Source organism: Equus przewalskii, chromosome 5, assembly GCF_037783145.1.
Source record: "Equus przewalskii isolate Varuska chromosome 5, EquPr2, whole genome shotgun sequence".
Taxonomy (NCBI): Eukaryota; Metazoa; Chordata; class Mammalia; order Perissodactyla; family Equidae; genus Equus; species Equus przewalskii.
The window spans coordinates 41,363,092-41,381,877 of NC_091835.1; the positions used below are offsets into that span (position 1 = coordinate 41,363,092).

The 18,786-nt window shown below is 37.4% G+C and overlaps 1 protein-coding gene across 3 annotated transcripts in view; it reads left to right on the plus strand.

Moving 5' to 3' along the window:
* BORCS5 (BLOC-1 related complex subunit 5) overlaps positions 1–18,786 on the plus strand; it is an 83,004-nt gene that overhangs the window by 17,882 nt on the left and 46,336 nt on the right. The window lies entirely within an intron of this gene.

An 18,786-nucleotide genomic window follows, 5' to 3' on the forward strand; every position in this document is an offset into this window, starting at 1 on the left:
TGTTATTTAATACCCTCATCCCCCTTTTCAGGATGTTCACAGTAATCTAATGAGGCGTCCCGGGGCTTTACCATCAACCCATAGTCTGTATTTCAATAAGAAATGCTTTCTTACAGAATTTTGCCTATGGGCTTTCCTTATATATTTTGTCATCTTAACTTAGATTACGCTGTTGGCCCAGAACAACAGAACATCTCCTGTTTGTAGAGGTGTTGGCATAATTAGGTTCTAAAATCAATGCCTGAATTTTATATATACTTATAATCTTGGAAGTTTTTTTAATCCTCAGCAAAGACTACTTTAAAAATATATATACTCCTGTACTTTAAATGTTTAGAATAAAGGGAAGGTTTGAATGCACATATCTGGACATTCAGATGTTTTTGACCTATCATAAACAAGGGATTAGTTTTTAGTTTTTGTTTTGTTTTCCTTGTGATGCCTTTAGTATGAGGGTGATACTGGATTCATAAAGTCAGTCGGGAAGTATTTCTTCCTCTCTTTTCTGAAAGAGTTTGTAAAGGATTGTTATTATTTTTTCTTTACATATTTGATATAATTCACAGTGAAGCTACTGGGCCTGAGGCTTTCTTTACTTGGTATAAGTCTATTCAGATTTTCTATTTCTTCTTGAGTCAGTTTTGGTAATTTTTGTCTTTCTAGGAATTTGTTTATTTCATTTAAGTTATCTAATTTGTTGGCATAAAGTTTTTTATAATATTCCCTTTTAATCCTTTAAATTTCCCTGAGGCCAATAGTGATGTCCCTCTTCCATTCCTGACTTTTGTCATTTGAGTCTTTTCTCCTTTTTTCTTGTCAGTTTGGCTATAGATTTGTCAGTTTTGTTGATTTGTTCAGCAAATCAACTTTTGGTGTCACTGATTTTCTCTATTGTTTTTCTGTTTTCTGTTTCATTGCTTTCTACCGTAATCTTTATATTTTCCTTTTTTGCTTGGTTTGGATTTAATTTGCTCTTCTCTTTCTAGTTTCTTGTGGTATAAGTTTAGTTTATTGATTTGACATCTTTTTTCTGAAATAGACATTTAAAAGCTATAAATTTTCCTTTAAGCACTGCTTTAGCTGTATCTCATAAATTTTGGTATGTGTTTTCATTTTCATTCAGTTCAAAACACTTCTAGTGTCCATTTCTATTTCTTCTTTGACCCATGGGTGATTTAGAAGTATGTTGTTGAAGTTAAAAATATTTTGAGATTTCCCAAATCTTTTTCAATTTTTGATTTATAATTTAATTTCATTGTGGTCAGAGATTATACTTTCTAGGATTTAAATCCTGTTTATTGAGACTTGTGTTATGGCTTAGTATATGGGCTATCTTGGAAAATGTTCCATGTGCACTTTAAAAAAAATTAACAGGTTTTATTTTTACAGAAAAATTGAGCAGGAAGTACGAGAGTTCCCATGTACTTCCTTAATCACTCTCCCTCCAGTTTTCCCTATTATTAACATTCTTGCATTAATGTACATTTATTAGAATTGATGATACCAGTTTGATGTATTATTATTAACTAAAGACCATAGTTTACTTTAGGATTCACTCTTGGTGTTGTACATTCTATGGGTTGTGACAAATGTATAATGACATATATATACCACTACATCTGTATCATACAGAATGGCTTTATTTCCCTAAAAATCCTCTGTACTCCACCTGTTCACCCCTCCTGCCCTACTCTCAGAACCCTTGGCAACCACCGATCTTTTTACTGTGTCCATAGTTTTTCCTTTTCAGAATATTGTATAGTTGGAATCATACAGTATGTAGCCTTTTTAGATTGGCTTCTTTCATTTTGCAGTATACATTTAAGATTTCTCTATATCTTTTTGTGTCTTGCTAGCTTATTTCTTTTTATTGCTGAATAATATTCCATTGTCTGGATGTATCATAGTTTGTTTATCCATTCACCTGTGGAAGGACATGTTGGTTGCTTCCAAGTTTTGGCAGTTGTAATATAACTGCTATAAACATTCACGTGCCGATTTTTGTGTGGATCTTTTCAATTCATTTGGGTAAATCAAGGAGCATGATTCCTGATCATCTGTTAAGAGTGTGTTTAGTTTTGTAAGAAATTGCCAGACTGTCTTCCAAAGAGGCTGTACCGTTTTGCATTTCTATCAGCAGTGAATGAGAGTTCCTGTTGCTCTATAGCCTTGCCAGCATTTGCTGGTGTCATTGTTTTGGATGTTAACCATTCTAATAAGTTTGTAGTGGTGTCTTACCATTGCAATTCCCTAGTGATAGATGATATTGAATCTCTTTTCATGTGGTTATTTGCTATCTGTATATCATCTTTGGTGAGGTGTCTTTAGCCCATTTTTTAATTGGGTTGTTTATTTTCTTGTGTTGCGTTTTAAAAGTTCTTTGTATATTTTGGATACCAGTCCTTTATTACATATGTGTTTTGCTGCTTTATGCGGCTTGTCTTTTCATTCTCTTAATGGTGTCTTTCGCAGAACAGAAAGTTTTTAATTTTAATTAAGTCTAATTTATTTTATGAAGCCTAATTTTTTCTTTCATGGATTGTCCTTTTGATAGTTTATCTATAAAAACTCATCACCAAACCCAGGGTCCCCTGGAATTTCTCTTGTTATTGTCTAAGAGTTTTATAGTTTTGCATTTTACCTTTAGCTCTTTGATCCATTTTGAGTTAATTTTTGTGAAAGGTGTAAACCATGTGCACTTCTAAAGATTGTGTACTCTGCAGTCATGGGATGGAGTGTTCTATATGTGTCAGTTATGTCAAGTTGGTTGATAGTGTTCAATTGTTCTATATCCTTACTAACTTTCTGTTTAGTTTTATTGATTACTGACAGTGAAGTACTGAATTATTCACCTGTTATTGTTGAATTGTCTATTGCTCCTTTCAGTTCTATCAGTTATCCCTTCATTTGTTTTGAGGCTATATTGTTAGGTGTGTATACATTTATACATATTGTATCTTCCTAAGGTACTCACTCTTTATTATTATGAAATCTCCTTTGTCTCTAATAATACTCTTTGTCTTAAAATTTGTTTTATCTGATATTAATATAGCCATTCTCTTATGGTTCTCTGTATCGTGTATCTCTTTTTTCATTCTTTTACTTTCAACACATTTGTGTCTTTGAATCTAAGATGTATCTCTTATAGAAAGCGTGTAGGTGGATCTTGCTGTTTTGTCCAGTATAACCCTCTTTACCTACTCTCTGCATTTTGCCTTTTTGCTATTTCTTTTCCATACATTCAGTCCTTGTCTCTTTTGTTCCTCTGTTTCCTCCTGGACTACCTTCTTTCATATTAAAGTTTTTAGTGTATTGTTTTAACTCCTCTGTTTATTTTTTTAACCATATATTTTTTGAAGTTGTTTCCTTAGTGGTTGCTCTAAGGGTTACAATTTGCATGTTAATTTATCACGATCTACTTCAGATTAATACTAACAATTGTAGTAAAATATATAAGCTTTGCTCCAATATAGCTCTGTTCTTTTCCTCTCCTTTGTGCTAGTATCATAAATAATATCTGTAACATCTATCTATATAATATCTATATCTAAAAATATAAATATATTAAAATATATATATTGTAAGCCCCAAAATATAGTGTCATAGTTATGGCTTTAAAAATGTTTACATCTTTAAGAAAGTTAAGAGAAGAAATGAGTAAAAATATTTATGGAATCTTTTATATTAACCCACATATTTACTATTTTTGGTGTTCCTCATTTCTTCTTGTGGCTTTGAGTCACCAACTGGTGTCATTTTCATTCAGCATGAAGAGACTTCTTTGAGTATTTCTTGTAATAGAGATCTACTAGCAATGAATTTTCTGTTTTTGTTTATGTGCATGTCTTTGTTTTATCTTTAGTTTTGAAGGATAAATTTGCTGGATGTGGAATTCTTGGTTGACAAAATTTTTTTGCCAGTACTTTGTATGGCATTCAATTATTTTCTAGCCTGCATCGTTTCACATAAGTCGTTTTCCTCTTGCTGTTTTCAAGATTTTCTCTTTGCCGCCGGCTTAACAACAGTTTGTTATATATCTAGGTGTTGATCTCTTTGTATTTTTCCTACTTGGAGATTATTGAGCTTCTTAAATGTGTAGATTAATATTTTCATCAGATTTGGTATACTGTTTTCTTTTCTCCTTCTGGGATTCCCATTGTGTAAGTGTTGGTATGTTTGATGTTGTTGCACAGATCTCTGAAGCTGTGTTCATTTTTCTTCAATCTTTTTTTCAGTTGTTAAGGTTGGATAATTTCTGTTTTTAGGTTCAATGGTTGTTTCTCCTGCTGTCTCAAAACTGATGTTGAACTGCTCTCGTGAATTTTTCATTTCAGTTATTGTAGTTTTCAACTCCAGGATTTCTGTTTCCTTATGGAGAATCTCTCTTTGTAGATTCATTGTTGCCATACTTTTCTTTCTTTCATTGTGATATCTTGTAGTTCTGTGAACTTTGAAATATATTAACTACTTTGAATTTTTTTTTAATTTGTTTGTTCCTTCAAATTTTTTTCTTTTTTCTTTTGGTGAGGGAGATTCACCTTGAGCTAATATCCATTGCCAGTCTTCCTCTTTTTGCTTAGGAAGATTGTTGCTAAGCTAACATCTGTGCCAATCCTCCTCCATTTTGTACGTGGGATGCTACCATAGCATGGCTTGATAAGCGGTGTGTAGGTCCACACCTGGGATCCAAACCTGCCAACCCCAGGCCGCCAAAGCAGAGCATGCGAACTTGACCACTACACCTCTGGGCCAGCCCTGCTTTGAAATTTTTGTCTGCTATATCCAGTTTCTGGGATACTCAGAGGCAGTTTCTCTTGGCTGCTTTTTTCTTGAGTATGAGTTACACTTCCCTGTTTCTTTGTATGTCTTATAATTTTTTGTTGGGAACTGGACATTTTAGATAATACAGCAGCGCTGGATTCCGATCTCCCCAGGATTTTTGTTGTTTTGTTTTTTTAAATTGAGGAATATTTGACAATTAAAAATTGTATGTATTTAAAGTGTACAATTTGATGATTTGATATATATTCATTGTGAAATAATCACCACAATCAAGCTAATTAACATATCCTGTTGTTACTTTTTTGTTTGTTTGTTGTTTCTTTGTCTAGTAACAAACTTGCTTGCTAAACCTATGAAATCTGTCTTCCCTGTGATGTGTGGCCATTGATGTCACTGCTCATTTTTTAAACTTGTTTTTATTTTTAAGTCTGCTTTCCCAGGGGTTGTCCCTGTGTCTACATGGCTTACTAGTAAGCCAGTGATTGAACAGAGGTTGTTCTCAATCACCTTGATCCAGTAAGGTTTCTGTCATCTGCCAGTGGATCTGTGTGTGGTAAGTAGCGCATTCAAAGTTCAGGTTGTTTTCAAGCCTCTCCCATCTTTTACATTCCGACGAGCCCTTTTACCTCTCCTCTTAGCATGCACATAGCCTCGTTGTCAGCCAGGAGTGTGTGACTTGTTAGACCCTCTTGGGTCTTTGCTGTAAATGCACACATCTTCACCCAGAAATAAGCTTGCCCTAAGTGTAATCACAACCTTGTGCTAGTGGAGCTTTTGGTCCTTCCCACTTGCCTGTCTCTGAGATAGTCAATTCCACTGATACCACTGCTGGCCGTGGGTGTTACTCACTGCTCCAAATCAACTGAGCCTCTTCCTACTGCAGGAGAAAAGCTACTTATTCTTAGAACCTGCCACATTCAGGCACAACATCCGCTTCAACTGAGGCAGGAGGGATAGAAGCCTCAGTCAGAATGCCACAGATTTCCACTGTTCTTACCAGTTCATCTGGTTTTTTAGACATAAGTGCTTCTCAGATTATTGTATGCCTTTGGTTGATTGCTCAAGCCTCACAATGGTTATTTTTATGAATTTTGTCCAGCTTTTTAGTTGGTTTTTGTGGAGAGGATTTGTTGAGTGCCTCACTTGGCTACAACAAGAAGTCGTACCTGTCCTGTCCATTTGCTTTTAATCTAGCTATGTGTTTATATTTAAAGTGGGTCTCTTCTAGACAGCATATGGTTGAGTCTTGCTTTTCTATTCATCTTAAAAAACTTATGTCTTTTTAAACAATATCTTTAGCCTTCTTCCAGTCAATGTAATTTCAATATAGTTGGATTAGACTCTTCCATCTTGCTGTTTTCTCTTTGCAGCATCTGTTCTTTATTCCTTTTTCCCTCTTTTTCTATCTACTTTAGCATTAATCAAATCCTTTTATGAATCCAATTTTTATTTCCAATATTGGCTTATTATTTAAATCTTAAAATATTTTTTGTGGTTGCCCTAGGATTTATAATACACATCTTTAATTAATCACCACTTCACATATAGTGTAGGGTTTTTATCACAGGAAGGTTTTTATACTCCAATTTCCTCATCATATTTTGTGCTATTGTTGTTATACATTTTTCTTTTACATATGCTATAAACCCACAATACATTGCTATTTTTGCTTTAGACCAGGGGCAGCAAACTTTTTCTGTAAACGGCCTGATAATAAGTATTTTAGGCGTTGTAGGACATCTGGTCTTTGTCTCAGCTACTCAACTCTGTCGTCGTAGCGTGAAAGCAGCCGTAGACAATACATAAAAGAATGGGTGTTACTGTGTTCCAATGTAACTTGACTTACAAAAACAGGAAGTGGGTGAGATTTGGCCCTTGAGCCATACTTTGTTGACCCCTGCTTTAGACAATTATTTAGAGCTATTAAAAATAAAAAAAAAACGTATTTCATATTTACCTTCATTTCAGCCATTTCTGGAGATCTTCATTTCTTTCTGTAGATCCAGGTTTCTATTTGATATCATATTCCTTCTGCCTGAGGAACTTGCCTTAACATTTCTTGTAGTATGGATCTTTTGGTAAGGAATTCTTTCAGTTTTTCTTGGTGTGAAAAAGCCTTTATTTCTCCTTAATTTTTAAATGATAATTCTCATCTTTGTTCCTCTGCATGTAGTGTATCTCTTTTCTCTGGTTGTCTTCAAGATTTTCTCTTTTTTCCATTTTTCTTTTTTTTAAGTTAAGATATAATTTAAATATGGTAGAATTTACCCATTTCAATGTATAGTTCTGTGAATGTTGATGTTTCTGTACAGTTGTGTAACCACCCTAACGTTCAAGATGTAAAATAGTTCCATCCTTCCCCAAAGCTTTTTCTATGTCCCTTTGTAGCCAGGTTCACCTCTTACCTCGACTTCTGACTACTGTTGATCTGTTTTCTGTCCCTATAGTTTTGCCTTTTCCAGAACGTCATTTAAATGGAATCATATGGTACGTGGCCCTTTGAGTCTGGCTTCTTTGACTTAGTATAATGCATTTGAGATGCATCTACGTGGTCGTACCAGTAGTTTGTTCCTTTTTATTGCTGATTAGTATTACATCTTTTGAATCTACCGTAGTTTGTCTAGAAAGCCACTATAACAACAGTTTTGTGGCTGTAACAATGTTGACAGGATTGTTTACCAAAAGGTTTAATAAACCAGTTCATAGTAAGATCATTAGTGGCTGAACATATCAGTTTCATAATATCCTCTTCAACAGTGGGCATTATTTAAATATTTTTCTCCAAAAGGGAAATATCTTTATTCTGATTGTAAAAATAATATATGTTCATTTAAAAATTGCACAGTCTCTTCTCTAGGCTAACAGTTTCAGATCTTTGTATAACATGCTTTTGTGCATCCAGCCCTCTGATCTGAAACCTAAACGTACTCCATTTTGGCCCTTTTTTTAGAGTGTGAGCTTGAGCACTGAACAGAGTATTCCAGGTATGACCTGGATCTTCTGCCTTGCTCTGCATGCTGTATTTCTTTTAATACAGCCCAAGTTTGAAGTCGTTTATTTGGCAGCCACATTCATTTAAGTCATATTGAGTCATCTAAAACCCCGAAGTCTTTTTCACATGTGCTGATGTTAAGCCACACTGCCCTCAATCTGTATTTCTTCAGATAGTTTTTTGGACCTTCAGTGCAAGACTTTATAATCATCTGTAGGTCTGTGTCAGATGTAACCTGTGCTTCTAGCTTGCTGAGGCATTTTTTGAACCCTCATGATTAACCTACTATGAGTGACCTCATTCAAGTCACTGAAAAATGTTTAACAGGACAGAACCCAGATCAGGGAGCCAGAGAAGAGCCCTTGCCATATCATAGTCAACAGACACAGAGCTCTTGCCATCTGTTAAGGATATTTATTTTGTTTGCTAATTTCTGTTTAGTGTTTTTGGGGATAACGAGATTGCCATCTTATATGCAATTAGTGAGCTGTAATGTCAAATATTGTAAAATTTACTGAGACTCCTTTTAGTGTCTTTTTATTAGCACCGTGTTTTAATATATATACATTAATGCAGTATTTATTATGGTATCCTATGTATTGCCACTACGTATGTTTATTCTTACTACAGTACTTAATTAAAATGTTGAGGTGTTTTTCCTGAGACTTTAAACCATATTGTGGACCACACTTGCCAAACATTTGGTGGCAATGACCAGAGATAAAAATCACACCGTTGAAGGGAGAGTGAAAATTCTATTTTAAGACCTGCCCCAAACCTAAATAAGACAGCGGTGTCATGGCTGCTGCTAATTTAGACGGCATGAAATCAACAAAGAGGAACTGCTAGCCAGGGATAGTTAATATCCAAAAGCAGAAGAAATATATCTGTAAATAAATTTCATCATGACAGCTACTGTTTTCTTTGGCTGTGGTCATTGAGCAGTAGTAGATAAGCATATTAGTAAAACCACTGTGTCAGGCAATGTTCCACAGCAATGCAATAAGGAAAAATAGGGCAAAGCGTGAATATTATGGAAAGGAAACCAGACTCATAAGGGGCACATACAAGGAAAGGTAAGAGTTGTTTGGAAGTCTGGTCAAGGCCTGGAGGAAGACTAACATTAACATTGTGGCCACATAGGCTTTATCTTTCTGCTGTTCTTTCCATTTCCTGCCAATATAGTGGAAGAGATTGAAGCAGAATATCAAGGCAGCCTCACATTAAAAGCATTCGATGGACGTGAAAAAAATGTTCCCAGATATGAACATAGCCCCTTTGGTTAGACAACTAAGCAATTCTTGTAGCAAGTTGAAGCTAATCCTCCTCTGAATTGCAAATTCGGGCAAGAAGCTGCAGTCCTGGGCCCTCTTTATTTTGGTTATGTTTTATCTCCACTTTTGTTTTGTTTTGTTTTGGTGACACTCATTGACTCTTACTCCTTCCAGCATGGGGACAGGACACAGGTTGTTGAGGCAAATACTTTGAGTTCAAATAGAAAGTATGTAGAAAGATATTAACTTTCCCTAGCCAGAGTTTTTTTTACCTAGGCCTGTACAAATACAGACATTTTTAATGAACATTTATAGTTCTTTCTAATTAATTTTGCCCACCTCTGCCAGAATCTTTCTTAAGCCTATCTCAAGTTATGTGATTCCCGCTCAGAATGGTTGCTCCATACGGCCTGCCAGATTCAGATCTGAGCTTCTCAGCTTGACCTGAAGATCGCAGAAAGTCTTTCTGTCCTCGTCTCCTATTGTGTGCGTGTGTGTTGAGCTCCAGACTGGACTGCTCCGTTTGCTTTAGCATCTCCAGGCCTTATGCTGTTCTGTCTGAAAGCTGGCTTCTCCATTGTGGCCTGGTAAAATCTTACCATTCTTTAAGATTTTGATTGTTCTTTTATTCCACAAGTATGTGAATGGCTACTCAGAGCTCCAGGCACTGTTCTGGTAGGTGAGCCTCTAGCAAAATGTGAAGTCTTTGCTCTCGTAAAGCTTACTTTCTCATAGTTCACCCCACTAGAATGTAAGTTTGTCTCAAACCATCTCCTTCATCATCTTTTTTACTTTCTCTAAATTGATATGATACGTCTTTACACAAATTGTGATGATGAGAAAGAAAAAGGCAAGATATTTGAAGTGATCACTGTGGCTGGGCAGAGAACATTCCAAATGCTCTGGTTTTAAAAGTGTGTGTGCTAAATGTAGAAAGGAGCAAATGTAACCAAAGACAGGTATGAAAAAGTGATATGGACTTGAATGGATAGTGTCAGGATATATAAAAGCTGGGATAAACAGGCTTCTGAGGTGAGGGCCATGAAAGATAACTAGAAATACAAAAAGCTTTTTTGAGAGCAAAAGCAGCAGTAAGTAGATGGAGTCAGCTTCTTGTGCCAGCTGAGGTCATATTAACGTATGACAGAGCAGAACTATTTAACACCTCTTTGCTTCCGTATTTTCTGTCAAGAAGTAAGATAAGTAACTGGAAATGAGAGAGAAAAGGAGTAGCTAAAATCCCACGTGGAAGACATCGTAAATGCACTTAGCTGATCAAAATGCATTATTTTCTAGTGCTTGTCTCTTCACCCTCACTCTGTCCCTCCACCCCTTCCACACCCCTGCAGTCCAGGGAACTGAAAGAATTTGTAGATGAAATTACTAAACTGCCATGTTTAATGAACTGTGGAGAACAGAAGAGGTTCCAGAAGCTTAGACATAGAAAAAAGTATTCCCTTTAAAGAGAGAAGGGATGGGGGGAAAGGGGGCAATTGAAAGAGGAGAGATGATTCCAAAATGTGCATCACTGTAACGTTCCATCTCTTGGTTCCAATTCTTTGTACCTACAGAGCTTACTCCCTTTAAAAATATTTATAAACTGTTATCGTGCCTCCATCAGCCTTATCTTTGCCAACTAAAATTTTTCAAGATAAGCTCCCAAGAAGATCACAAGTAAGATGCCACAGGGTTCTGACTTTTACTTCTATCTTGCTCAACATCCTGTCAGTTGACTTAGCTCCTACCAAGGGACCCTGGACATACCTGATACTCATTAAAGATTTGTTGATTGACCTTAAATAAAGAGGTGGAGGCATATTAATCAAATCTGCAGATGCTAAAATGTTGTAAGGAATATCTGACATGATGGATAACAAATCCAAGGTTCAAAATTATCTCAACAGACTTGAAAGATGGGCTGAAACCACAGTGACATTTAAAAGCAATATGACGTTTATTGACATTAGTCCTGCATTTAGATTAAAAACAATCAGTTGCATAGGGACAAGATATGGGAAAACAGGCCCAACAGCAATTCAGTGGGGGCTTTTATTGATATCAAGATCAGAAAGTGGAAGCAGTAGTCTCAGGCCCAGTACCTGGCACTGGTCACTCTAAACCTGCGAGAGTATCCTGGGTGCCTTGTCTAAGAAGATGTTTATAAACTAGGGTATATCTGAATAGAGTGACCAGAAGGTCCTTGTCTGGAAACCTCGTCATGGAAAGAAGTCTTGAAGCAGATAAGAGTTTTTAGGTTGGAAAAGAGATGAGTTAAGGGAACATGTCTCTCTTCTAATATTAAATGCCTGCCAAATAGATAAAGATCTGATCTACTTTTGTGAAGTCCCAGTGATCAGATCTGAGGCCAATGAGGAGAAATTATTTGGAGGTAGAGTTTGGTTTGATATAAAGAACTTTCTCTAATAATCATTTTAATGGTAATACTTATTGAGCTATTACGTCAGGCAGTGAGCCAAGCACTTTTCATGCAGCATCTCACATTTGATCCTCACAGCAGGCTTGTCTTATGTGTACTTTTCAGTCCCATTTTATAGATAAGGAAACTGCTGTGCGAAGACATTGATTTGTTGAATGTTGTGCAGCTAGAAAGTAGCCAAACAGATGTTCTTAACCTAGATCTGACTGGTCTCAAAATATGCTGTCTTGCAAAGTAATGAACTCTCAGTTACTAGATATGACTAAACGGAACTGGAAGGATCCTCTTTCAGAACTTAGAATCAATTCTTGAAATTCACGAGAGTGTGGAGGGGCAGGGTGGCATAGTGGGAAAAGAGCAGAGACTTTGGAGTGAGTTCAGGGTCAGAAAATGTCGCACATTGGCCATATGATCTTGGGCAAGTCACTTAACCTCTCTGAGCCCTGTTTTCCTCCTCTGTAAAATAAGGATGCTAAAACCTACCTCAGGGGGTTAATGGGAGGATTAATTTGTGTGAGCAGCATGGCTAATGTGTAGTATGTATTTGGTGTATATCAGGGGTTCAACAAATAATTGCTCTAATTGTGCAAAAAATTCCTTCTAACTTTAATAATTATGATCATTGGCCTTAGACTGCCATTATTTTAACTTTGTATGTTTCTCTCTGTATTTTTTAACATTAGGGCTACTTTATCTCTGAAACAATACTTTCTAATACCCCAATCAGAACAGAAGCTTTGGCTGCTGGACTTGATTTTGTTTACAATTTTGTACAGATCAGGTGTGTATATTTACTTTTTCTAGTTTTTCTGTTGTCTCCCTTGCTGATAGCAAATAGCAGCCACCCTCCAGTTTGCTCCTGTTGGCTTGGAAACCAAAATAAAAATCAGTAAGCCTGTAGGGGCGGTCTGAAGGGTTTCCTGTTACTAAAATACATTGGCATTAATGCATGGAATTTATAATAATTATTTGGGTGACCTGTAGGCCCTTTCCCTATTTCTTGGCTGTCCAGGAAATTGAAATTATTAAATAAGTCAGCTGCAACTGGACGTGACAGTATTTTTGCACTTGAGGAGTGTTACAACCTAGTAGGAAAAAACCCCATCATTATCTACTTAAAGCCTAGGATTTTCGAAGCATAGTGCTCAGCTACTATGTCATGTTATAATACCTACCATTTGTTGAGCGCCTGGTTCCCGGGTACCAAGTGCTACGCTAGTTTCTCTCCATGCAGTCTTTTTTAATCTTCAGAACAGTCCTGTGAAGGAGGTATTAACATCATCCTCATTTTGTAGGTGAGAATGCTGAGCTATGAGAGAGACATTAGACCACTTGTTCAGCTTCCACAGACGTTTAAACTTAGGTCTGTCATATTCCAAAGACCCAGTTCTTTTCATCACGCTGGAAGGGGTGGACCGTAATCATGGAAAACAGTTATGTAGAGGAATTAGCAATTGAGCTGAGCCTAAAAGAACAGGCAGGATTTGGGTGGGATGTGTTGGCTTGGGCTGGGACGGGTGGAGGAAGGAATTCCTGGGTGGGAGGATAGTTTGAGCCAAGTGGACCGCGAGCATGCTGCTCTTGGGGAGGTGGCGTGGAGACAGTGAGGTAAGTGCTTGCTCAAAGAGGAAGGTGCATCTTGAGGAGGAGTGAGAAGTAAGGTGGGAAAGCTAAATTGTGGCCAGATTATGGCTGCCCCTAAAAACGAGGGAGAGGAATTTGGAGGAGATGCTGTAAGAAGCAGTTGTAGTTTTGTTTGTTGCAATAGACAGCAGAGTGTTGACATGTTGAAAGCTGTGTTTTGTGGGTGATTCGTGTGACAGTAGCCAGAAGTGGGCATAGCAGTTAGGAGACTGTTGTAGTTTTCTAGTGATGAGCTGTTGAGAGTCTGGACTGGGGTGGGGACAGTGAAAGGAAGAGCGTAGTTGAGAGACATTTTCGAGGAAGAAATGACAGGACTTGATAGATTGGGTATAGGAAATAAAGGAAAAGGAAAACAGCTATAGGGTTGCTTGCTTAAGGGAGAAGAATAATGGCAGAATTGGGAAGGGAGATTAATTTTGTAAATTGGCCCTGCCAAACCATATCTAGTAGGAGTTGTTGTGGTGCTGCACACCTATGGTGTGCCTAGCTCCAGTGTAGTGCCCCTCTGGTCGTGGGGGAGAACACTTGAGAAGGAGGGGCAGGGGATGGAGTCGGGTGGGGATGTGGGGGGCAGTGGGAGGGGCAGGTGTCTTTCAAAGTTTGCTGTTTTCCTGACTTGATTTGCTGTGGGTCCTTTAAATGCAGTGTTACTGTCATGACACACGCCTCTGTGCCCATGTCCTTAGACACAGATGTAATGTTTTCTAAAGGGAAACTAAAAATCTTGGGTGGAAGTTGGGGGGATTATGAACCTTTCTTTGTATTATTATTTTACTGTTCATGCCAAGGGCCAGTTGATCCTTCTGCGTCTGTATCTTTAAATAGAATGAATGCTAATGTGAATTTACAGTACTCATGTTGGAAATTGCTACCCTCATTTAGCAGCCATTAACCTTTATGTTGATAAAATAGTGTTCTTAACTGAGCATGTGAAATCTGTGCTGAACAGCTGCAGTCTTTCCGGAACAGTAACTTAAAAAGCACTCGTCATACTTTTTGAAAATCAAAAGCGTGTGGGTGGGATGAAGTCACCTGAGCAATTTTCTATAATTACAACTTCCAAGGCCTTTTCCTTTGTCTTTTTCAGGCTGATTTAACACACAGGCACACACACACCAGAAGTCAGGCTGACTTAACATACACGTGCACACACCAGAAACACAATTTTATGACTTTCTCATTTTTTTCTGTAGACTTTTTGCACTTATTTTTGTTAAATTGTTGCAGGCTCCCAGGAAGGTGTATGTTTTCTTATTCCTCTTCTAGTTTATTTGGAACCTTGTATCTCTGAGGACTTTGGAATCCTCCAAAGAGAGCTAGCTAGCTGTCTACCTAAAGTCTTCCGAGCTCTGAGTGGCCCCTCTGAAAGTATGTCTTAAGTGTTTTGGATCTAAACTGACTCCTCTAGGGTAGTACTGGAAACCGCAGAATGCCTTGACATCCTAGGAGATGAGCCAGGAAAATGTTAGCATCATCACACAACATTTTGTGTGTGGATTAGGCTCCTCGGTGCCATCCTGGTCAGCAAATACTGGAATGTGACAGAATTGGCACTCATGCCCAGCGCCAACCCACATTGGGAATTAACTTCTGCATTCTGATAATTAAGTGAGGTTTGCTGCTAAAATTCCCTGAAGGAAGGAGACCTAGGGACTAATATTGTATCCAGTCATGCCTTTTAATTAACAGAGGAATGGAACGGAAAGTGTTTTAAAGAAGACTTCATGAGGGAGATTAGTACCTGACATTGTTCAGGAGTTCCATCATAGTTGGACAGATGTTAAGAATACCAGGACCAATTTTTCCAATAAGCTAACTGAAAATAACTCTCAATTCCAGCTTATTTTATGTGTAGCATAAAATTGTTGACTTTCCAAAGTTATTCATTAAGTAGTACTTTGCCAAAGTGTTGTTAAGCATGAAGGAGTGTAATACGTCTGTCTTAGTATTTTAAGGGTCACTCACTTTTCTTCTTTTTCCCCCCCTAAGTAACAAAAGTTCTTCACCTAGAATAGGATTTGGAGCTTGCGTTTTCTTTAGTATTGATACCTCTTTCTTGTTACTGAAAGCAGAGGTATGTTTTTTAGGGAGGTTAAGTGATCAAGTTAACCATTACCATGTTATCTTTTCCCTCCAGTAACAGAGGCAATCCTTTGTTTTGCTGAAGCAGTTTGAAAAGATTTTTGTATACGTACATGTATAGTGCCTTGGGTCACAGAAATGAGCTGTTATGTCATTTGTTTCCAAAGATACACTAATACATCAAAAACAAGTGACAGGGAAAACAAAACGCAGTCAGTAACCTTGTTGCTTCAAAACGAGCAAACGTTTTGGGAGAGAGAGTTCTTGTTGGACATCACTAAATAAGAATGAGTTGAGGTCACACTTGGCAAGAAGCAACTCTTAAATTTTTTTTCCATACAAATAGTACAACATGGCGGGGAGGAGGGCTTGCGGGCAAAGGGTAAAGAATTATGGGGAAAAAGTAAGCAGGAGAAGGAATGTGAGAATGAGTTGCTTGCTGCAAAAGAATTACTATGATATAAAAGCTGTGTTTGTTTTGTCAGGAGGAATCTGAGTTGGAACATGAACTCATGAAGGGGAGAGATGTTTACCGGGCTCCTCCCACACTTGCTCCAAGGCTGTTGTGCACTGATCCCTGTGGAGGGTTGTGTAACTGCCTTGACTCATTTTCAGGGAAGAATGGCCCCTGTAGCTGTTTTGGCTCAATAGACTGCTGCATCAAGGATGAGTGAAGAAGTTTCTAAAACAGTGATATCAAACTCAGAACAAAAGTCATTTTAATTAGGATTTCCAAACACCAGGAGGTCACACTGCAGCCTGGAGTGCGTGCCACCACTACTGCCTCCCCTTCCCAGAATTCTTTGCAACACTGGGAATTGGTGCAACCTGATGGCTGATTTTACGTATTCCTAAAAGCCAGGAAGTGTCAAGATTAGTCAAATATTTATTGAAATTAGCTGGAGTTATCTGGCTCAGTGAATGTCTGTGGTCCCGTGTTTCATAACAAGAGTTGGGGAGTGGGTTGGGGGCACTACTGGCATTTTGGGTGGACTAGTCTTCATTGTGTGGGACTGCTCTGTGTTTTAGAGGATGATTAGCATCCCTTCCCACTAAATACAGTAATGCCCCTACTCTCTCTGATAGCCAGAGGGGCCCTCATTCTTCCAAATCCCCCCACCCCGGAAAGGGGGCAGAACTAAAACCAGTATGTGCTTTACAGTATTATTAAGCAGCACAGTTTTCTTTGTTACTGTTTGTTTCTTTTGCATAAAGGTCTTAGGAAGTTGTGCATTTATAATATAGTACAGGTTTCATTCAGAGTAGATTTCATAAAAAACATTATTGAGAAAAGAAGTTTGGAAAGATGGATGGCAGGGAAGGACACTGCCGGGAAAGAAAAGAGTGAGGTGGAAATGACTTCTTGACTAGCTCATTATTGTTCCCCCAAATCTCTGATTCTGTGGGTGGTTCCTTTTTTCTGAGAGGCAGCAAAATTTATAGCCCAGGAGTAGAGGCAGGGGTAGGAGATAAATCCGGGGAAATAATATGACAGGGGATATGGAGGAAGAGGAATGCATGAAGAGAAGATTTGGATTGGGATATAAGGATGAAAGACATAGAGATAATGAAAGGCAGTAACGAAGACACTGGAGATTTTACATGACATCGTTAAGCTTACAACCTTGGTATTTCCAAGACAATTTCATGTATCACAGATCTAGAACTTTGGTGGGAAAAACTTGTTTGAGATAATTATTAAATCATTTAAAGACCTTCACATGCATGTTGCATTGTAATATTTACTGTCCCTTTGTAGTTTTGAGTTTTTAAACTTTTCCTTCAAAAGACAATGCCTTGAAAAGTTTGTCTAGGTACTTCGCCAGCCAGGGAGATATACTGTCAGCCATTGCTTTCATTATGGCTTCTTGGTCTCAACAGCCGTTTTCCTTAGGCTTTGTTAACTGAGTCACTAACAAAAACATCATATTTTTCCATTCATCTGGACTTTCAAGATAGAACAGTGCTTTATTGGAAAAGTTAAGCATAAACATTATCCAAATATTACCATAAAAATTGCCAAATTAAATGTTATTGAATAAGATGTGCAAATAGAAGAAAGTTTTGAGAAATATGAACAAAAATCTCACTAATCGTCATTATCAGTCACTTTAACTTATTACCTTGGTTTTGCACCAAGGCTTAATTAACTATAAGAACATTTCTTTTGTTTCGAAAACCTTTTAAATTAGTTTTGAAAACATTCAGTTGTGGGCATGTCACTGGGTTTTCACCTTTCTCGCTAGTTGTACAACACTCTGGCAGTCTTTCTTCAGTGAATGTCTTGCTTTGTCATAGGCTGTCTTTCTGAGCAGCCAGTGTGTCGCTCCCTCCGCTGACTGTCTAGTCTTGCTAACTCTTAGCATGAGTAGAAATTACCTTGGTCAACCACATGGCTAAAGAGAGTATAAGTTTCCTTGAACGCCTCCTAAGATGGCTGAGGGTGGAGTGATGATGGTGTAATGAACCTCCGTGGAGGTGGAACCATAGCTTCCGTCAGGTTTGCAAAGGGGTCTCGGACCCAAAAGCGTTTACGAATTTCTGCTGTGAATAGAGAGCCTTGCCCTCAATAGAAATTGCCACCTGCTGCCTAAAATTTCTTTTTTCATTTGGATTCTCTCAGCATAGAGCAAAAATAGCAAACGCCTAAGTCTTCACTTATCAGCTTGTCAGATTTCCTTCTTCTTTTTTTGGCTTATGTTTTTGAGATTTATCCATGTTGATGTATTCCTCATTTTTCACTGCTCTGTAGTATTCCATTGAATGAGTATTTTACAGTTCATTTATCCATTGTCCTGTTAATGTTTGAGTTGTTTCAGATTTTTTCAGTATTAAACAGTTTTGCAGTGGGCATCCTTGTGCACGTATATGAATTTTTTCTCTAGGGTATGTAACAAGAAAGAAATTGCTGTCTAGTAGGTGACACGTATTTTTAGCTTTACTAGATATAGTAGAATTACTCTTCAAAGTGATTGTGCTGATTTATAGCCTCACTGGCTATGTATGAGAGTTCCTGTTGTTCCGCATCCTCAATAAAACTGGATATTGTCCCAGCTGTTCCTTGTTTACCAATTAATTTAAAGACAGTGCTATGCTTAGCAACCCTATCAAACGTAAGGTCATATGCAAACTTATTTTTTTATACCAGGCTTCCTCCTTTTAAAGGACTTGTTGTTCCTTTCAGAGTTACAAATCCAAGATAACTATAACGTAGCTTGTTTTGCTCATATTTTTAAAAAATAATGTTTATTTTTTTGTGATCACAAAGTGAATATATGATTATTTTAGAAAATTTGGAAAACACAGTTACAAAAAAGAAAATTAAAAGTTCCACCACCCAGACATGGCCATTGTTAACATTTTGCTATGTATTTCCTTCTAGCGTAAACATATGTATGATATACGTTTACAATTAGAATCATGCTGAATTTGTCATTTTATATCAAATTTTCACTTAAAATTATATTGTGACATTTCCCATATCATTGAATATTATGTGCAAACGCCATTTTAATAGCTGCACAACATTTCTTTGTGTGAGTGTCTTATAGTTTAATCATTCTCCCCTTGAAAGA